Source organism: Chiloscyllium punctatum, unplaced genomic scaffold (assembly GCF_047496795.1).
Source record: "Chiloscyllium punctatum isolate Juve2018m unplaced genomic scaffold, sChiPun1.3 scaffold_148, whole genome shotgun sequence".
Classification (NCBI taxonomy): domain Eukaryota; kingdom Metazoa; phylum Chordata; class Chondrichthyes; order Orectolobiformes; family Hemiscylliidae; genus Chiloscyllium; species Chiloscyllium punctatum.
In genome coordinates, this window is record NW_027309882.1 from 276,166 (window position 1) to 296,799 (window position 20,634).

Consider the following 20,634-nt stretch of genomic DNA (forward strand, 5'->3'; position numbering starts at 1 on the left):
TCACATGTGACTCCAGTCCCACAGCAATATGGCTGACTCTGAGCTGCCTCTGGGCAATTAGCAGGAGGGTAATGTATGTTGGTCCATGTGGTGACATCCTCAGGCCATGAATGAATCAATGAAAAATACATATGTCTTCCCCTACCTTTGCAAACAGCTCTAGCTGCAGCAATCCATACTGGCTTTGTAATGTTGTTCAGGCCTTTGCCCCTCTCTGTAACACTCTCACCACCTCCAGCACCTTCAATTCTCCCTGTTCCACTACTCTGATTAAACACTGACAATATTTCCTCTTCCTACTGCACTCCTCCACATTTCTAAATGTTGGTTACTTCAGAATTGGTCGGTTCTTCTTCATCTCTTAATCAAATCGGCCAAGACCATCTGAAGTGGGGAAGGAGCATTGGGAAGGTGTCGAGTACCTCGAGACTTACTGTGGGGAAAACGGGAATCCAGGAGAAAACAGCACAAGGAGCGCGCTGTCATATCAACGCCCCACCCACCCCCTTTCCATGTCCACTTTCTGCCTCAAGTGTAACAGAGTCTGTGGAAGGCCACATCGGTCTGTACAGCCAACTCCAGACTCCCCCACCCCCACTGAGAGTGGGAGACAGTCAGCCTCATCTGTGAGCCACTGCCAAAGAGATGACGAGATAGGAAGGTTGAATCCCCTCACAATTATCCCAGTGTGTTTGTTACAAATTCAAACAATTCCCTGTTAATACAGTGTCTAATAATGTGATATCATTCAGTATCTCTCTCTCTGGTATCCCTCGCTGTGTCCGTCTATTTACTGCCTCTGTCAGCAATTCTCCCTCTTACAGATGGTCTGAGATCCTGAGTCAACAGAATTGTCCACTCCAGAGAGATGCAGCAGCACAGGCAAGGGATGGAGAATGGGATTATCGAGATCTCTGCTGAACTCAGCGCCCCTCTGCATGTGTTATTGCATCAGTCTAATTTCCCATTCTGTCTATTTCTGTCTCATGCAGATCATCAGGATGTTCCTAACTCCTGTCTCATCCATCACCTCATTGAAACTGGTTGGTCAGCCAGAGAGAGATGGAGAGGGAGATCTGGAGCCTTCAGTAATTCCTGCAGCTGTTAAGATCGCTCACAGTGAACAGCACAGGGTGGAGGTAGTGGATTTCTATATTCAGACCTGGAAGACCGGACATAGATACAGAGCTGGGTAAGGAACAGCAACATTCTAGACTTCATTTCCACCATCTTGTGAGGGTCCTGCTTTCACCTCTTCTGTACTGGTCCTCAATGCAACAGCACAGGGGATCGCAGGCATCAATCCTGACCCATGCTGTGTTCGTGATCTCTGTAATATTCTCCAGTCCCGATAATCCTTCCTCAGTTTGAAATCTCCTCTAGTCCACATCATTCTCTGTGTCTCTGTCTCTGTCTCTGTCAGGTTCTCCAGTCCCTAATACCCTAATCCGTAACCTTATGCAGTAGATACTAAATTCCTTCATCCCTGTAAATCCTGACAGCCCTGTCTATCCCTGTAAGCTCCTCCCACCAATACCACCCTCCATGTCTATGTATTTGTCTTTAACCTCTCCATCCGTCCCTATCTATGTAATCTTCTCCAGCTCCTACAACCCTTCCTTAGCTGTGAAAAATTTGTAATCTCCTTATCCTTCTCCAATTCTTTGATCTTTATCTTGTTAAATTTCACCCTCATTCCCGACACCATACCCCTCCCGACCACAGGAACCTCTTTCAGTTTGTGCAACCCTCCCCATCTGTGTAACTGTCTCCAACCCAGTAACCTGGCATTCTCCATTGCCTTCCTATCTCTGTAGCCTCCAGAGCCTAGAAGCCTTCTTATATCTGTAAATGTCTTCAGTCACAACAACCTTCCATATCTCTGTTAATATACACAGTAATCTCCGAGATGAAACAGCCCCCTGTCTGTGCCTCTCAGTCTGCCTGCCTCTTCCTATCTCCATCCCTATCCCTATCTCCAGAATCTAATCCACCTCCCTCTATCTCTGTAAATTCCTCCAATCCCCAAACACCTTTGTCCCTCTGACATTCTTGACCAGATGTAACTCTGTTTAATTCTTAGCCTCCCTATCTCTGTAACCTCTACGCATCTGTTCAACCCCCCACTCCTGAGGAATGACTCCCTGTATTCGCCATAAGGAAGATGGAATGACAGGGAACAGATATGATGGAACTGTCATTCCGGAGATGTAGCTGCAGAATGACCATCACTGGGAAGTGAATACTGAAGGGTTGTTTGGATAGAGCCAGAGAGCAGAGAGATGTACAGCATGGAAACCGACCCTTCAGTCCAACCGCTGTGCAGCTATCCCAACCCAATCTAGTACCGATATGCAGACTGGGCAAAAAGCCAACAAGTTATGAAGGAAGCTTGAGGTTAATGCATTAATGAGACAGTCATGTGGATCTGAATATCAAAAGTAGAGCTGAGAATAAGCAAGCAGCAGCAACCGTTAGCAGGAATTCTTTTGTAGGCAACAAACAGTGATGAGAATGTCAATATGGTTACAGTCAGGACACTGAATGTACTTATGGCAAGGGCAGTACAGTAACGGTGTGTGACAGTGGTCTCCATGCCGACTGATCCAGCAACGAGCCTGTTGGATTGAATTTGTTGGTGTGAATATAAATGGCAGAATTGTAAGGGAGTAGGAGGGGTGTACTGGTCTAGGGGATATGGTGTATTTGAATTATCAGAAGCCTATTATGCAATTTTCAATAAGGGCTAAAGAGTAACTTCGGAGAGAATAGGGCTCCTTAAAGATCAATAAGGTCACCTATGTGTGGAACCAGAGGAGATGGGTGAGATATTAGACAAAATAATCTTGTCAGTATTTACTGTGGAGAAAGACATGGAAGCTCGGGAACTTGGGGAAATAAATAGTGATGTCTTGGAAAGAATCCTCAACAGAGAAGAGAAAGTGCTGGAATCTTAAAACAAATAAAGGTAGATCAATCCTCAGTAGCTCATTAGGTCAATCCTAGAATATTTTGGGAAGCTAGGGAAGAGATTGCAGTATCCCTTACAGAGTTATGTATACTATCAACAGGCACAGTGAGATGTTGGACGACTGGAGGTTGGCTAATGCTGTTCCATCACTGAAGGACTGCAGGGAAAAGCCAGGAAATTACAGCCCCATGAGAACAGTGATGGGGAAGTTGTTGGAGGACATTCTGAGAGAAAAGAGATCCTTACATTTATAAAGGCAAGGGCTGATTCGAGATGGTCAGCATGGCTTTGTGAGTGGAAAACCACGTTTCACAAACCGGATTGACTCTTTGAGGAGGTGGCCAAGGATAGATGAAAGCAGAGCAGTCAACATTGTCTACGTGGACTTTAGCATCTAATCAAGAGAAAGAAGGAAGCTGACTTAAGGTTGAGGAAGCAAGGATCAGACAGGGCTCCAGAGAGTAACATTGGGTGGCACGGTGTCTCAGTGGTTAGCACTGCTACCTCATAGCACCACGGACTCCATTTCGATTCCAGCCTCAGGCGACTGTCTCTGGGGTGTTTGCACATTCTCCCTGTGGGTTTCCTCCAGGTGCTCCGGTTTCCCCCCCACAGCCCAAAGATGTGCCAGTTTGGTGCCTTAGCCATGCTAAATTACCCATAGTGTTCAGGGATGGGTAGGTTTGGGGCATTAGTCAGGGCGAATGGAGAGTAATAGGGTGGGGAATGGGGCTGGGTTGGATACTGTTTGGAGGGTTGATATGGAGGTGTTGGGCCAAATGGCCTGTTTCCACACTGTAGGGATTCTCTGAAGGTACCAGGAAAGAACCAAGAGATGGACTTAGGGCAACTAGAAGGGTGCATGAAAAAGCATTGTTGGGAAGGATTAAGGAAAACCGTGAGGCATTCTCCACTTATGGGAGGAACAAGAGCATGGCCAGAGTGAGGAAAAGGCCAATCTGGGATAGTGAAAGGAACTTGTGCCTGGAGTCACAGGAGGTAGGGGAGTTCTTTAATGAATACTATGCCTCAGTATTCACTGCTGAGAAGGGTCTTGTCATTTGTGAGGACAGCGTGAAACAGGCTGATGTACATGAACAGGTGGATGTTACGAAGGAGGATGTGCTGAGAATTTTGTAAAAGATCAGGATACATAAGTCACTGAACCAGACTGGATGCGTCCAAAGTTACAACAGGAACCAATGGAGTGGATTACTGAGCACCTGGTAATGACCTTTGCAGCCTCACTGTCCACTGGAGTCGGACCAGATGTTTGGAGGCAGTAAAATATTATTCCCTTGTTCAGGAAAGGGAATAGGGATAATCCTGGGAATTGAACACCTTATGTCTTATGTCTGTGGTGTGCAGATTATTGGAGAGGACTCTGGGAGACAGGATTTATTATTCCTTGGAAAACCATAGTTTGTTTAGAGATAGTCAGCATAGTTTTGTAAGGGGCAGGTCATGCCTTACAAGTCTTGTTGAATCTTTTGAGAATGTGATGAAACACCTTTATGGCTCATTCAGAAAGTACGGAGGCATGAGATACAGGGAAACCTGTCTGTCGGGATACAGGATTACTTGTAAACAGAAGACTGAGGGTGATGATAGATGGAAAGCATTCATCCTGGAGCTCAGAGACCAGTGGTTTTCTGCAGGGAGAGGTTACAGAACCTCTGCTCTTTGTGAGTTTATGAATGACTTGGATGTGTGATTGAAAGAGGGGTTAGTAAGTTTCCCAATGACACGAAGGTTGGTGGAGTGGTTGATCGTGTGAAGGGCTGTTGTAGGTTGCAACGGAACATTGACAGGATGCAGAGTTGGGCTGAGAAGTGGCAGATGGAGTTCAATCTTGGAAAAGTGTGAAGTCATTCATTTTGAAGATTGAATTTGAATGCAGAATGCAGAGTTAAAGGTACGATCTTTGGCAGTGTGGAGGAACAGAGGGATCTTGGGTACCAAGTCCCTAGATCCCTCAAAGTAGCCACCCAAGCTGATTGGCTTGTTAAGAAACAATATATTGTGTGGGATTTCATTTGTTTGGGTTTGATTTTTAAAGCCGTGAGGTTATGCTGCAGCTCTATAGAGATCTAGTTCGACCCCACTTGGAATATTGTGTTCAGGTTTGGTCCCTTCATTGCACAAAGGATGCGGAAGCTTTAGATAGTGTAAAGAGGAGACTTACCAGGTTGCTACCTGTACTGGAGGGCATGTCCTATGAAGAAAGGTTGAGGGAGCTAAGGCTTTTCTCATTGGAGTGAAGAAGGGTGAGGGGTGACTTGACAGAGGTGAACAAGGTGATGAGAGTCATAGATTGAATAGAGAGAGATATTTTTTACCCTCATATAAATAGTTATTACAAGGGGGTATAATTTTGGGGTGATTAGTGGATGGTGAAGGGGAGATTTCAGAGGTAGGTTTGTTACATACAGAGTGGTGGCTGAGTGGGATCCACTGCCAGCGGTGGCGGTAAAATTAGATGTATTGGGGACATTTAATATACTTCTGGATAGGCACATGGATGATAATAAAATGAATGGTATGGAAGTTAGAGTCCTAGAGATGTACAAAATGGAAACAGACACTTCAGTCCAACCTGTCCATGCCGACCAGACATCCCAACCCAATCTAGTCCCACCTGCCAGCACCTGGTCCATATCCCTTCAAATCCCTGCTATTCAAATACCCAAACAAATACCTCTTAAATGTTGTAATTGTACCAGTCCCTACCACTTCCTCTGGCAGCTCATTCCATACACATACTATCCTCTGCATGAAAAAGTTGCGCCTTAGGTCTCTTTTATATCATCGATAACCTATGCCCTCTAGTTCTGGATACCCCACCCCCAGGGAAAAGGCTTTGTCTATTTACCCTATCCATGCCCCTCATAATTTTGTAAACCTCTGTAATGTCACTCCTCAGCCTCCTACGCTCCAAAGAAAACAGCCCCAGCCTGTTCAGCCTCTTCCAATAGCTCAAATCCTCCAGCCCTGGCAACATCCTTGTAAATCTTTTCTGAACCCTTTCAAGTATCCCAACATCTTTCCGATAGTAAGGAAACCAAATTGCTCGCAATATTCCAACAGTGGCCTAACCAATGTCCTGTACAGCCGCAACATGACCTCCCAACTCCTGTACTCAATACTCTGACCAATAAAGGAAAGCATAACAAACGCCTTCTTCACTATCCTATCTATCTGCGGCTCCACTTTCAAGGAGCTATGAACCTGCACCTGAAGGTCTCTTGGTTCAGCAACACACCCTAGGACCTTACCATTAAGTGTGTAAGCCCTGCTAAGATTTGCTTTCCCAAAATGCAGCACCTCGCATTTATCTGAATTAAACTCTATCTGCCACTTTTATTTTTGATCTTATGGTCGGAGAAAAGATTGGCATATCATCACGGCCGAAGGGTCTTGTTCTGTACTGTTCTGTGTTCTACGTGTCATATGGTAAACTGGGTAATAAGCTCAGATCAGTGTAAAAGGTTATGGCGTTCAGGAGGAGTTTGTCAGCTGGACAGAAAATTGGGCTTGATGGTAGCAGGCAGAGGGTGGTGGGAGACATGTTGTTTTTCTGACTGGAGACATGTGACCAGCGATGGAGTGGGTCCCCTGGTGTTTGTTATTTGGATAAATGGTTTGGATGGGAATATTGTTAAGTCAGTTAAGTAAGTTTTTTGAGTGACACTGAAATTGGTGGTAAACTGGACAGTGATGAAGGTTATCTGTGATACAATAGGATGAACAGTACTGCTGGGATAGTGGGCTGAAGTATAGCAGATGAAGTTTAATTAGATAAATGTGAAGTGTTCCATTTTGGTGAAACAAACCAGGGTGGGACTTGTACAGTTAATGTTCGGGCCCTGGGTAGTGTTGTCAGTCAGTGACCCAGGGATGCAGGTACACAGTTCTTTGAAAGTGGTGTCACAGGTAGACAGGCTGGTGAAGTAGACGTTTGGGATGGTTACCTCCATTGGGGAGAGTATTGAGAGGAGGAGTTGGGATATCATGTTGTACCTGTACAAGACATTGGTCAGGCCACCATAAAAGCGTTGTTGATCAGAGGGAAGAACTCATCTGGTTCCCTGACCTCCTTTTGTGTAGACCATCTGACATTTTAACCTGACCTGGCTAACATGTGACTCCACACCCACTGCAATATGGCTGACTCTGAGCTGTCCTCTGGGTAATTACCAGTGACACCCATATCCCATGAATGAATAAATAAAAATACATATGTCCCTCTCTACCTCTGCAAACCCCTCCAGCTGCAGCAATCCGTACTGGTTTTGTAACACCGTTCAGGCCCTGACCACTCTCAGCAACACTCTTACCACCTCTGGCACTTTCACCTCTCCCTGTTCCTTTTGTGACATTGAACCCTTACACTGATTCCCCTTCCCACTGCCCAACTTCTGCTAGCAGACCCTTTGCAATCCCTTTAACACTTACTCCTAAAAAAACTCTCTCTCTTCAGGATTTTAAGTACTTTTTGGTGATTTTCTAAGCCTCATAATCTAATATGATCCATTTTGTCCTGACTGAGAGGCCGGTGGGAATTTCTTGCTGAGGTTTTGTCTGTCTCAGTGGAATGTTCTTTTGTTGAGTGATTTACACTGTTCTTTCAAATGTTTTCCACTGTTCATTTACAGGCACATATTTCAGTCTGTTTTGGTCAGCTTACCTTGGTCAGTTCTCATCTCAAACCCATGTCATTGGCTGTTTTTGTTTCTAGTTGTAGCATGTCCTTTCTGTGATTCACTTTAAAACTTCATATTTCTTTAAACTGCACTTTATCATAATTTCCCGAAGGATCTCTCCAGGTGACATTACTCATTCACTAAGTTTCATCACACAACGGTCGCTCTGAGATAGTTACATCCCTTGCCAGTTGCACAATTTGTTATTCAAAGAAACACTGAAAAAAATTCTCTGAACTACTTTTCCAATATCACTGTTGTTATTGTGACTGTCCCAGATGATGGGAATATTGAAGTTTCCCAAAATTATCACAAAGTGTTTGTTAAAAAATTCCAATGAGTTCCTGTGTAATGCAGTGATGAGCAATGGAATGCTGTTCGGTGGCTAAAACTGTTCTGCTGCTTGTGTCCTTGGCAAGTAGTAGCCAGAATTTACATTCAGACTGACTCTACTTCATGATCTGAGGTCAAATGATTTCTCTGTAATGCCTTTCATATCCATTATTGTTAGCGTTACCCATTTTCGTGAGTTTCCACAAGGTTGTGATCCATTGAATATTTATGTTCACCTTTTGTTCGCCCTGTAACCACGTCTCTCTGATGTCTAAATTTCATTTATCTCTGTGTCACAAATCAATCTACCTTATTGAAGAGAGTTAAAAATCACACAACACCAGATTATAGTCTAACAGGTTTAATTGGAAGCACACTAGCTTTCGGAACAACGCTCCTTCATCAGGTGATAGTGGAGGGCTCGATCGTAACACAGAATTTATAGCAAAACTTTAGTGTGATGTAACTGACATTATACATTGAAGAATTGATTGTCTGTTAAGCCTTTCATCGTTTAGAATACAGTGATAGTTTCACTTCTTTCATGTGTAAATCACAAAACATTTTTTTTAAAGTTGAATTCTCGGGTTAGCTGTTAACAATGGTGATAGCTGGACACTATGTTGAAGGTGTTAGCCCCCTGTGTTCTCTGTCTATGACCTGATATTTAGATTGATTCTAATCTAAAAAGTGAGATAAGAGTTTGACATAAATTCATGCAGTTTTTGAGCTCAGAGTTCTACATGAATGCATGCAGTTTTTGAGCAAAGTACAATATAATCCTGCAAGTACAAATTCACCCCACAAAATATATGTGTGTCTGTGGGTCTTTGTCTGTCTGTGTGTGTCTATCTGGGGTGGGGGTTGTGAGTGTGAGAAAGTGTGTGTGTAGTGGTTGCAGAGTGTCTTAAGTCTGTGAGGGAGTCCATGTGTGAGTGTGGGAGTGTGTGTGTCTATAAAGGTGTGTGTGGGTGTCTGTGTGCCTGTCTGTGTGTACCTGTGTCCGTGTGTATGTGAGAGAGCATGTGTGTAGGAATATCTGTGTGTGTGTAGTACAATGGTGATCACCTGTAATGTGACATGAACCCAAGGTCCCGGTTGAGGCCCTCCCTATGGGTACCGAACTTAGCTATTAGTCTCTGCTCGGCCAGTTTTCTCTGCTGCCTGTCCCGAAGTCCAACTTAGAGGATGGTCACCCGAAGGTCTGAGGCTGAATGTCCTGGACCACTGAAATGTTCCCCAACTGGAGGGAAATCTCCTGTCTGTTGATTGCTGTGCAGTGCCCATTCATCCGTTGTCGTAGCCTTTGCTCGGTTCCCCCAATGTACCATGCCTCCGGGCATCCTTGCCTGCAACGTATAAGATAGATAATGTGGGCTGAGTCACATGAGTACTTTCAATCTTTTCTGAGCACTTTCAACTTTCACAACATCCTTCCTATAGCGGGGATACTGGAATTGCAGATAACTCCAAATGTGGTCTAACATATTACTCTTGTTCCCTGAGTTCCCCAGTGTTTGTCCACAGTAAGTTCTGGAGTAAAAAATGTGTTCATGGCCTTAGACATATCCTGCTGTTCCACACATCAGTGGTCTCATTGATCTTTAAGAGACAGCATTTTGGTATGTACAAGGTGGGAGTTTTCCCACACGTAATAGTGGTATCTATGTCCACAATCTGACATGTCTTGCAGCGTCCACCGTGACAGGTTTGTATGGAGTTGTCCTGAGGGCCATTCCCTTTATCCTCGACTACAACGTCTTCACTGTCCGCTATGCCACCTTTCAGCCTTTCCAGCACATCACACATGGCTATCAATGGCACAAATATCTTTGCTCGGGGCTCCACAATGTTCTGTGATACACTGAATCAGATCCTGGGTTTTTCCGTAGCTTTGTGTTTTAAAACCTTTTATAACATGCACTCTTTTCAAGTCATAGAGATGTACAGCATGGAAACAGACCCTTCGGTCCAACTCGTCGATGCTGACCAGGAGATGTAAATAAATCCATCCCATTTACCAGCATTTGGCCCATGTACTTCTAAACCCTTATTATTCATATACCCATCCAAATATCTCTTAAATGTTGTCATAGTATCAGTATCTGCTACTTTCTCTCAGCTCTGTGTGCATAAAAAAGCTGTCCATTCAGTGCCGTTTAAACCTTTCCCCTTTAACCTTAAACCTATGCCCTCTAGTTTTGGACACTCCAACCCCTGGTAAAAGACCTTGAATGTTGACCAAATCCAGACACCTCATGTTTATATAAACCTCTGTCAGGTCACCCCTCAGTCTCCGATGCTCCAGGGAAAATAACCCCAGCTTATTCAGCAACAACCCTGGCAACATCTTGTCAATCTTTTCTGAACACTTTAAAATTTCACAACATCCTTCCTATAGCAGGGAGACTGGAATTGCAGAGAACTCCAAATGTGGTCTAATGTATTACTCTTGTTCCCTGAGTTCCCCAGTCTTTGTCCACAGTAAGTCCTGGAGGGAAAAATGTGTTTAAGGTCTTACCCATATCCTGCTGTTCCACACACCAATGGGCTCATTGATCTTTAAGGGACACTATTTTGTCTCGAGTTACTCTTTTACTCAATATATTTATACAATCACTTTTGGATTCTCCTTATCATTCTCTGCCAAGGCTAATGCATGGACACTTGCTGCAATCCTGATATCTACCCAAAGTGTATTCCTACAGCCCCTGTGATCCTCAGGGATTCCCTTGGTCCAGTTGGCTATACCTGACACGTGCCCCCTTTTCCTTGACCAGACCCTCAGTAGACAGCCAGTGTTTCCGAACGCTGTCAGCATTGACCTGCACACAAACAGGTGGTGATTGCTCAGTATATCTCACTTTTAAATTTTTCCTCACTTGCCAGACTTCCCTTTCCCTGCAAATAGACTCCCCAATCACCTTTTGAGAGTTCCTGGCTAATATTCCTGGCCCCATTTTATAACTTGAACCTGTGGACCAGCCCTGTCCTTTTCCATCACTATTTTCAAACGAATAGACTTGAGTCACTTTGGCAAAATGCTTTCCCACTCACACCTCAGTCCCTTTCCCTACCTGAATTCCCAAGGGGAGGTCAGGTTTTGCCCCTTTCTCTTTTCAGGCCATTTACATATTGATTGGGAGTTTTCTGAAACACAATTACCAAATTCCTCCCTTGCAAACGCTGAACATTGGCAGTCCCAGTCGAGGTTTGGAAAGTTTAAAAACCCCAACCATATACAGCACTATTATTATGATTGATATTTGAGATCTCCTGATATGTTTGTTCCTCAGTCTGCCACTGATTATTCGGGGTCAGTAAGACAATCGTGTCAGAGTGATGACCCATTCTTATTTCTCAGTTCCACTAACATAGCTTCACTGGGTGATCCCACAGGAATATCCTCTCTAGGTACTGATGTAATGATTCATGCAATGAAAACCCCCCACCACGCGTCCTCTCCTGCCTCCCCTTCGATGCTTCCTGTAGCATCTCCACCTTGAAACAATGAGCTGCCAGTCCTGTCCCTCCATCAGTTTTGTTTCTGTAATAACTATAATATGCCAGTCCCATGTTCCAATCCATGCCGTGAGTTCATCTTCCTTAGCTGTCAGGCCCCTTGTATTGAAATAAATGCACTTTAATCATCAGTTCCCAGTTCCCCATTCCCTGCTATGTTCTTGCCTGCCTTGTCTGCTGAACTTGCTGTCTTTAACTTGTGCACCAACCTCAATCTTCTTTCTGGCCTTATGACTGTTTAAGGTCCAACACCCTGCCAGATTAGATTATATCCTCTCAAGCAGCTCTAACAATTCGCCCCATCAGGATGTGGGTCCCCCTCCTGCTCCCAGTTCAGGTGCCTTCCCCACCCTGTCAACCTGTGCTGACACCTTCAAACATCCAGGGACTTCCCCACCAAGGTCCCGTTTTTACTCAGTTCTCCAGCAGGACCTACTCTTCATGATGTATATCCTTCGCTTATGAGACTTCCCACAGTGCATTACCTCACAGTGATCAGAAGTAAACTCCATCTGCCCTTACTCAGAGTGTGTACAACTCTGAGTATGACTAACTTCATCCAGTGTCCCCAACTGTCCCTACCTCTAATTGTCGAGAGAATGCACAACCCTCCCTATTGCATTAACCTCCTCCAGTCCCTCTCATGGACACCATTTATGTAAGCTTCTCCTGTTCCTGACTATATTTTCCTCCTGTTCGAATAAACCCTTGTGAACTTTGTGACCTAGTCCAATCTCTGCAGTGCTCTGTATAATCAGCCTCACTGTGCCTGGAACCTGGCTTCAATTCCAGCCTTGGCCGACTCTCTGTGTGGACTTTGCATGTTCTCCCCCCGAATGTGTGGGTTTCTTCCGGGTGTTCTGGTTTCCTGCCATAGTCCAATATTTGCACGATACGTGGATAGGCCGTCATAAATTGACTGTAGTATTCAGGCAAGTGTGGTTTAGGTGAGTTCACCATGAGGAATGCAGGGTTTATTGGACGGGAGAGGGATGGGTCTGGTTAGGATGCTCTTTAGAGGGGTTGGTGTGGACTTGTTGGGCCGAATGGCCTTTTTCCACACTGTGGAGATTCTATTCAGGTTATTGTCCAGTCCTGTCAACTATCCCTGTCTCTTGAACCTTGCCTTATCTCCAATACTCTCCTTATATGTGTAATCTCCAACAGACTCTAAAACACTCCTTGGCGATGTCAGCTTCTCCAGTCCTTACCACGATCGCTATGACTGTCACCTCTTCCTGCTTTTAGAACCCTCCCTATAACTGTTGACATTTGTTACATCACTCCCAATCACTGTTCCATCCTGAAAACCCCAAAAACCTTTATCTCTCTGTAAACTCATCTGGACTTTCTGTACTTCCTTTTGACAATCCCGTTCTGAGAATTTCTCTGTATCAAAAAAGTCCTGAAGTGTAGGTAACCCTTATTATTGTAACCTCCCTCCAGCCTTACAGCACTGCGGATCTGTAGAAGCTCTGTTCAACCCGACAGCCATCTCTGTGTCTGTAACCTGCTCCACTCACCAGAATTCATTCTCTCTGAGCTCTTCTGTAGTCCATTCAACACTCTTTAACACTGTCTGTATCAGTGTAACCTTCTCCAAAAACACAACCTTCCCTATCTGTGTAAATCCCTACACCAGTCCCTATCCCTCTCAGCTCCGTCTAATAATACAACCTTCCATGTTTGTGTATTCACCTTCAGTCCCTACTCACCTCCTTATCTGTGTAACCTTTTCCGTGCACTTTTGCTTCAGTCTCTTCAACTGTTCCTGTCAGTGTAATATCCTCCGGACCGGAAAACTCTCCCTCTCTTTAACATTCTCAAGCCACACAACCTTCACTATCTGTGATCTACTCCTGTCAGAGAAACCTTCCTCTGTGAACTGCTCCAACTCTTCAACTCTCCATAAGCTCCTGCAGCTCTTACAGCCCTCCCTGTCTACATAACCTCTTCCAGTCCCTAAAACACCATCAGTCTGTGGAGACCCTAACACCATCCCTATCTGTGTTATCCTCTCAGGTCCCTGCAACACTCCTGATCTGTACATCCCACTCCAATGCCTGTGCCTCTCTCGGTCCTGTTCCTACAAGACTCATTAACTATGTGCCATCCTCCCGTCACTATCACCCACCCTGTCAATGTAAGCTCCTCCTGTATCTTCATCCACCTACCCATCTCCATAACCTTCTCCAGCTCTTACACCCCTATCTGTGTAAACATCACTCTCCACTCGAACCCTCCGTATCGCAGGAACTTCCTTCTGTTTGTGCTATGTTCCCTTATGTGTGAAACTGTCTCCAACCAAACTTGCTACCTCAATCTCTCAAAATCGAATCCAGATTCCACAACCTCCATGTCTAAATAACCCCCAGAACCTAAGCCTTCCTATATCTATAAACATCTTCAGTCACGACTACCCTGCATATCTCTGTTTGTTCCGCCAGATGATACAAACCTCTTTATCTCTGTAATCTGCTCAGCTCACTAAAACAGTCCCTGTCTGTGTAATCCAGCCCTGGCCTACAAACATCCTTATCCCTGTAAACTTCTCTATCCCTCCCAACATTCCCAACTCCATTAACCTGTCAGCCCTACAGCTCTCCACATTTCTGTAACCTCCTGTGGGTCTATGGTCCTCCCTCTCTGTGAAACCACCTCCAGTCCCCACGTCCCTCCCAATCTGGGTCCTCTGCTCCAGATCAGACCATTGGTACCTCTGTAAACACCTCCACTCCTGACAACTCTTCCCATTTGTATAACCTCTTTCAGACCCCATACTCTCCAGCTTCCTGCATCCTCTTCCTGCCACTGCAACTAAAATCACATGTTTATGTAATATCCACAAGTGCTTAAAACTCCCCAACTCAGTAACCTCTTGAAGCCCTAGCAAAACACCTAAACTATGAAACCTCTCATTTCCCTATAATCCTACCTCCCTCCTCAAATGCCTTCATCACCATTAAACCTCACAATTACTGAAGCCTCCTTTTGGCATTGCAACCCTCCTAATGTCCTCGTGTCCTGATATCCCTCCCTACCTCTGTAACCCCCACCACCCTCCAGTGCCCTTCTGGGGAACATGGCAGAGGAGAGAAGATTTGTAGAGTCTGTACCATATTATGGAGGCAGAATCCTGGGAATTACAGATTTGGTCTAATGTCTGTGGTGTGCAGATTATTGATGAGGACACCAAAGACGGGATTTACGACTACTTGGAAAACCGCAGTTGAATTAGATATGGTCAGCATGGGTTTTTGAGGGGTGGGTCATGCCTCACAAACCTTATTGAATTATTTGAGGATATGACAGAATACTTAATGGCTCATTCAGAAAAGAAGGATGATTGGGATACAGGGAAATCTGTCTGTCTGGATACAGGATCGGATGGCCGAGAGAAGACAGAGGGTGGCAGCAGATGGACAGTATTGAGCCTGGATCTGAGTGACCAGTGGTGTTCTGTAACAATCAGCTCCAGGACTCTGCTCTCTGTGATTTTTATAAATGGCTTGGACAAGTATGTTGGAGAGTGGGTTAGTAAGTTTGCCAATAACATGAAGGTTGGTGGAGTGGTGAGGAATGTGGAGGGCTGTTGTCAGTTGCAATGGGACATTGACAGGACGCAGAGCTGGGCTGGAAGTGGCAGATGGAGTCCACTCTGGAAAAGTGTGAGATGATTCATTCTGGAAGGTTGAACTTGAATACAGAAAACAGGGCGAAAGGCAGAATACTTGGCTGTGTGGAGGAACAGAGAGGTCATGGGGTCCGTGTCCATAGATCCCTCAACGTTGCCACGCACGTTGGTAGGGTTGTTAAAAAGGCATATGTTGTGTTGGCTTTCCTTAGCAAGGGGATTGATTTTAAGCGCCGTGCGGTTTTACTGCTTCTTTATAGCGACCTGGTGAGACCACACTTGGAATATTGTGTTCAATTCTGGTCCCATTTTTACGGGAAGGATGTGCAAGTTTTAGAGAGCGTACACAGGAGATTTGCCAGGATGCTGCCTGGAATGGAGGGCATTTCATATGAAGAAAGGTTGAGGGAGCTAATTTTTTTCTCATTGGAGTGAAGAAAGGGGTGGGGTGACTTGGTAGAGGTGAACAGAGTGCGGACTGACAGGAGTCCTCTATATTTATTACAAGCCTTCCGTATTTTTATTCTCCATTCCCTTTGAAATCAATGCCAGCATTCCATTTGCCTTCTCTATGTCCTGCTGGCCCTGTATGCCACCTTTCTGAGATTTATGCACAATTATTCTCAAGTTACTCTGTGATGTAGCTTTCTGCAGTTGATCTGAAACCAAGAGGTGACAGCAATAATCACGAAAGTGCTGGAATGTATGGTAAACAATATACCAGAAATGATAACTGCACACTTGGAAACCTACGGGAAAAGGGCAGTCCATCAGACCTTCATGTATAGGAGCAGAATTAGGCCATTCGGTCCATCGGGTCTATTCCACTATTTGATTGTGGCTGAATTGTTTCTCAACCCCAATCTCTCACTTACCCCGGGTAACACTTGATCTCTTTATTCATCAAGAACCTGCTTATCCCTGAGGTAGATACACTGAATCACTTAGTATCCACAGCCCCATGAGGCAGTGAGTTCCACAGATCCATCACCCTCTTGGTGAATAAATTCCTCCACATCTCTATTCAGAAGGGCCGTCCCTTCACTCTGAAGCTGTGCCCTTGGCCCCTAGTCTCTCTTGCTCGTGGAAACATCTTGCCCCCGTCCACTCCATCCAGGACCCTCAGTATTCTGTAAGTTTGAACAAGGTTCTACCCCGCCGCCGCCTAAACTTCATCAAGTGCAGACCCAGAGACTTCACCTGCTCCTCATATGACACAAAATTCATCGCTGGGATCTTTCTTGGAAACCCATTTCTCGTACCCCTTCACATTCTTTGTCCAGACTCTTAATGTATAATGAGCAGAGTGTCATCCCAAAACTGACCCCTGCGGTACTCCCCGCATCACCAGTTCCCATCGTGAAAAATTGCCCTTTCTTCACACTCTGCCTTGTGCCAATCAGACAAATCCTCTATCCATGTTCTGCATTTTGTTCTGAAACGGAAATTTCATTTCACACCCACTGCTGGATTTATTTTTCTGTCTGGCTGTAAACAGCAGAGTTTCACCATTACCTTCCCATTTGTAATTCCCTGGAGAAGGTGGTGGGGAGCTGCCTTCCTGACCCATTGCAGTCCTTTGGGCGTAGGGACAGACACAGTGCTGGGAGGATGAAGCATGTCTTGGAGGGCACCTTGGAAATGCTGGTGTTCCTCTGCACCTGGAGCTCCTGTCCTTCCAGGGAATAGTGGTTCCGGGTTTGTGAAGTACTGTTGAAAGAGCCTGCCTGAGTGACCACAATGCTACTTATAGATCTTTTATTCCTTCATTCATTCATGAACATGAGCTTTGTTGGTTGAGCCAGCATTTATTGGTGATTTGGAGTTGTCCCTGAGAAAGTGGTAGTGAGCTGCCTTCTTGAGCCACTGCACCAGCCGTTGGAACTGTTGTTATCTGTGTCCCATTCAGCAGGAGCTTGTCCTGATGTCTGCAACTGCACACAGACAATGCAGCTCTCCCTTTCATATCCTACATCCTCCCCGCCATATAAATCTGACAGTTCCTCACAATATCTCACCTCCTCCATTCCCATCTGTGCTAGAGATCATTGAAATTCATTTATTCTTGTTTAAACTTCTGATCACCCCAAATCTCTCCCTTTTAAAATGTGTAACCCTTTCAGCTTCTGTAACTTTCCATATAACTGTAATCAATGATAGCACAGGTTCCCTTCCTAAATCTCCGTCATTACAATGGTTGCATGTGCTAAATTGGCAATTTTCTTCCTCCTTATCCATCCCAGAACTTCCAGCCCCTACAATCCCCACTATTTGGAATGCTCCCATTCTCTGCACCTCCTCATGTCCTGAGGGTCCTTGAACACCACCAGTGCTCCAGAAGTTTATATTACCCCCAATTTACTGCAAGTCTTCTAACTCCGTAACATCCAACAGTCTCCAGTACCATACGACACTTGCTGGCTATCAATTTGCATTTGTTGAAGACTACACATCTCTGTAATCAACTCAGAAAAAGCCCTATGGACTGTACAAAGCTCCGTCATGAATAAGCCACTATCTCTCTATGTCCTTTGCCTTCATCAGTATATGCAACTCTCGTGTATCTTCTAGCAAACTTCTTCAGTTGCTGCAGATCAGCCTAGCTCCCCAGATAACCTGTTCCATTCCATTTGGCTCGCTCAATCACTGTGACACCCTCTGCTCTGTCTAATTCTCCTCTTTTCCAGTGTTTTCCAGGCACAACAGTAATTCTGTAAGACAGCAGTGCGGAATGGGACGTTATAAATCTCAGCTGAGGCTTGAGGCCTGCCATTACCTGGGAGTCACAAGGACAGAGAACCTGAGAGAGAGCGGGAGAATATTAATCAGTAGCGAGGGTCGGGACCGACTGGGACTTGGAGTAGGAGAAAAAGCAGAGCAGGAGGCTTGAAACCAGCACTGAGGCACAGAGGGAGTGACCATGTGAGGGAGCAACTTGGAGCAGGAGCTTGAGTCTAACATACCTGGGAGTTACAGAGGCAGCAAAGCAGGAGGATATAAATCAGCACTGAGGATCAAGGCCGAGTCACACCTGGTAGTCACAGAGACAGTGACCCTGTGAAGGAGCAGAGTGGAGGGGGAGCTGGACTATTACACGGACCTGGGAGTCACAGAGACAGTGACCCTGTGAGGGGGCAGAGTGGAGTGGGAGCTGGAGGATTACACGTCCCTGGGAGTCACAGAGACAGTGACCCTGTGAGGAAGCAGAGTGGAGTGGGAGCTGGAGGATTACACGGACCTGGGAGTCACAGAGACAGTGACCCTGTGAGGGAGCAGAGTGGAGTGGGAGCTGGAGGATTACACGGACCTGGGAGTCACAGAGAGGGTGATATTGTGAGGGAGCAGAGTGGAGTGGGAGCTGGAGGATTACACGGACCTGGGAGTCACAGAGACGGTGACACTGTGAGGGAGCAGGGTGGAGTGGGAGCTGGAGGATTACACGTAAGTAGGAGTTACATAGACAGTGACCCTGTGAGGGAGGAGATTGGTGTTGGAGCTCGAGAATTACACATCCCTGGCAGTCACAGAGACGGTGACCCTGTGAGGGACAGAGTGTAGTGGGAGCTGGAGGATTACACATCCCTGGGAGTCACAGAGACAGTGACACTGTGAGGGAGCAGAGTGGAGTGGGAGCTGGAGGATTACACATACCTGGGAGTCACAGAGACGGTGACCCAGTGAGGGAGCAGAGTGGAGTGGGAGCTGGAGGATTACACGGACCTGGGAGTCACAGAGACGGTGACCCTGTGAGGGAGCAGAGTGGAGTGGGAGCTGGAGGATTACACGGACCTGGGAGTCACAGAGACGGTGACCCTGTGCGGGAGCAGAGTGGAGTGGGAGCCGGAGGATTACACGGACCTGGGAGTCACAGAGACCGTGACCCTGTGAGGGAGCAGAGTGCAGTGGGAGTTGGAGGATTACACGTATCTGGGAGTCACAGTTATAACTTTCTGCTGCTGGGACCTGCCTGCACCCAGTTTGGAAGAAGTGCAAGAGCCATCACAGAAAAGGCTGTAAGTTCATTGGCTGATAAATACACCGTTATTAACGACTATCAGTTAATTGCTGTAAGTCAGCAAAGTTATTTTTCCAATTCTGAAGTAAGGTTTGAACTCAGAAATAAGAGAGACTGTGAAATTCTGAGCTAATATTGTCAATTACCCTCAGTAAGCCACAGTGGAATAAGGGACTTAACCATATTGTTATTTCCCGGATGTTAACTTCATTCTAAGTAATTATTTAAGTTATTCTAGACTGTTGCATTTTACGACATGGCAAGACATATTTGTCAGATGGAAATTGTGTTCTGTTACATTGGGAATTCATAGCCCCTGCTCGTGTCCTAGATGAACACGGGGTCTCGGAGATCAGACAGTGCTAGAGACTCTGTGATGCTGAGAGTTATGGGGATAGCACACACAGAGAGCAGATCACCCTGCAGACATGACAGCCTGGAATAAGGAAGGGAATGGGGGACTAGGCAATCGAAGAGAAACAGTCAGGGAATCCAGGAATACCGTGATATCTCCCTCTCAATTCAGTTTCCCAATTTGGAAGCTGATTAAGGTGTAAGCTGCTCAGGGGAGGGCAGTCAGAGCCATGTCTGTGGACCCACAAGCAGCCTGACTGTACAGGATCGGAGGGAGAAGGAAGGAGGATCAATAGTCACAGGGGAAGAGGATCAATAGTCACAGGGGAGTCAGGAAACTGAAGAAGGTGTCAGTATTTCTGTAATTCCAGGATAGTGGGGTTAAGAATGTCACTGTGTCTGCAGGACATTCGTCTGGGGTACAGTGAGCAGTCCAAGGTCAAGTCCATGCTGGTAGGAATGATCTGGGTAGGAAGGGTGACGTGGTCTGGGAATCAGAATTTAGGGAGCTAGGTGGATAGTTAGCAAGCAGGACCTCAAATGTAGCAATCCCTTGGTTACTGCCAGTGCCGTGTCAAAGTGAGAACAGAACTCGGAGTTTTAGGTAGATGAGAGTGTGACTGGAACGATGGTGCAGCAGGAAGGGCTTCGGTTTCCTGGGACATTGGGACTGGTTCTGAAGAAGGCAGCAACTGTGCAAGGTGGATGGGCTAACGTGACAGAGCCGGGACTGCATTTCTTTTGGGGTTTTTTGGGAGGGATTGAAAATAACTTGGTGTGTGCTTAGGATCCAAAAAGGAATATTAGAGGAGACTACCAGGAATCTCAAAATACTGGGAGATACATTTGGTACTAACTTACAACAACAAGTTTATCAGTGGAAGATGGAGCAAGAAAGAAAGCCTTAATCTGAGGTTCTCTGCATAGACATGAATACTCGGAGTGTGTAGAGTTACAGATGCAGATTGGTGTGTCTAAATCTGGCTCAAGGAATGACAGGACTGGGTGTCAAATATTGCTGGGGATAAAGAATTCCAAAATGATAGAAGTGAAGGGAAAGGATGAAGGGAAAAGTACTGGTTTAAATTAGCATTAGTTTAGG

The 20,634-nt window shown here is 45.6% G+C and overlaps 1 long non-coding RNA gene across 2 annotated transcripts in view; it reads left to right on the plus strand.

Annotated features, from left to right (window-relative positions):
- Positions 1 to 20,634, plus strand: part of LOC140471667 (uncharacterized) — a 74,673-nt gene that overhangs the window by 32,756 nt on the left and 21,283 nt on the right. The window contains exons 4-5 of one of the 2 annotated variants that reach the window (XR_011957151.1): positions 993 to 1,192; positions 17,851 to 19,176. This is a non-coding gene — a long non-coding RNA (uncharacterized lncRNA). The remainder of the gene's footprint in view (positions 1 to 992; positions 1,193 to 17,850; positions 19,177 to 20,634) is intronic. The other variant, XR_011957152.1, reaches the window with a different exon arrangement.